This window comes from Carlito syrichta, unplaced genomic scaffold (assembly GCF_000164805.1).
Source record: "Carlito syrichta isolate Samal-C Ts95f unplaced genomic scaffold, Tarsius_syrichta-2.0.1 Scaffold306821, whole genome shotgun sequence".
In the NCBI taxonomy this organism is placed as follows: domain Eukaryota; kingdom Metazoa; phylum Chordata; class Mammalia; order Primates; family Tarsiidae; genus Carlito; species Carlito syrichta.
In genome coordinates, this window is record NW_007250917.1 from 7,792 (window position 1) to 9,187 (window position 1,396).

The following is a 1,396-nucleotide window of genomic DNA, read 5'->3' on the forward strand; positions in this document are numbered from 1 at the left end:
GACCCCCACACGTTCCCTTCAAGGCCGTCTCTGCAGCTGGGGCAGCAGCTGGGTCAAACGGCAGGGGATGCCTGTCCTGGGTGGTCCTGAGTGCGGCCGCGGGTCCTTGCAGGTGAGGCAAGCAAAGGCGGCTGTGGAAAGGGAGCAGAGGCTCCATCTGGCAGCCAGTGTTTGCAGCAGCCCCCCCCTGGCGTGCCAACTCCCAGCTGGTCACATGACCCCAGGCCTTCACTAGAGCCTGGGAAAGGCAGTACCAGGGCAGCTGGGGAACTGGGAAACCCCTTGCTTTCCCTGGTGTCTTCCTTCACCTGAGCCCTATTTGGCTCCTGCTGTATGCTATGCGGAGGCCTGTCAAATGCCAAGACAGACCTCACCGCTGTGCCCCCGCCTGGGCTGCTGAGGAGTCTTTCTGGCTCTTGACGATGTCCCCCATTTTGACTTCTTAGAACCTTCTGCCAATTCTGGAAGCTTCCCTCAGACACACATGTGGAACCCCAACGCTTCTGTTCACGTCACTGGCCTGACCACCTCCTTCAGGTCCCGCTGAAATTAAATGGACTTCAAGGCCGGGTGTTTACAGCGGGGTTTCTCATCCAAGGGCTCGGCTTCTGAGTTTTGAGGAGGCATGGAAATCGAGTGAGCTCAAAATCCTCCTAGGAGTGGGGTGCCGGGTCACTTGGGCTGTTGATCTTCTGAGAGGTGCCCCCTCAGAGACTGCTCCCAGGAAAGTGCTCCCTCACAGAGAGCAGTGCTCCCAGGAAGTGCTCCTCAGAACGTGCTCCCAGAAGATGCTGCATCAGAATGCTCCCAGGGAGTGTCTCCTCACAGAGTGCTCCCAGGAGAGTGCTCCCCAGCAAGCACTCCCAGGAAGATGCTCCTTCACAGCGTGCTTCCAGAAGAACGTCTTATCACAGACCGCTCCCAGAAGGGTGCTCCCCACAGAGTGCTCCCAGGAGGGCGCCCCATCAAAGAATGCTCCCTCAGAGTGCTCCCAGGAAGCAGAAATCCATGCTGGCGTGGCCCTAAGGCGGATCACCCCCGCAAGGCTGACTCCTCGGAGTGAGGCTGCATCAGTGTCCGCTCCCGCAGCGGGAGGCGGCCCCCGGGGACCACTCACCTGAGACCTCACCTGGGACGGGCGACCCCCTCCTCCCCATGCGGGGCTTGCTCCCGGGAGGCAGTCCACGGGGATGAGGCAGCCGTCCCCGGGGGAGGAAGGCGGGGGTCCAGCCCCCCGCCCCGCTCCCACACCACACAGAACACACGATCGCGGGCTCATTCACAGTCAAGGCTGTATTTACCGTCATCGAGCGACATGAGCACAGAACCCTTAAATAACCGAGTCCACAGTGGGGGGGGACGCAGGGCCGGGCAGGCGAGGGCTGTGGGGCTGAGC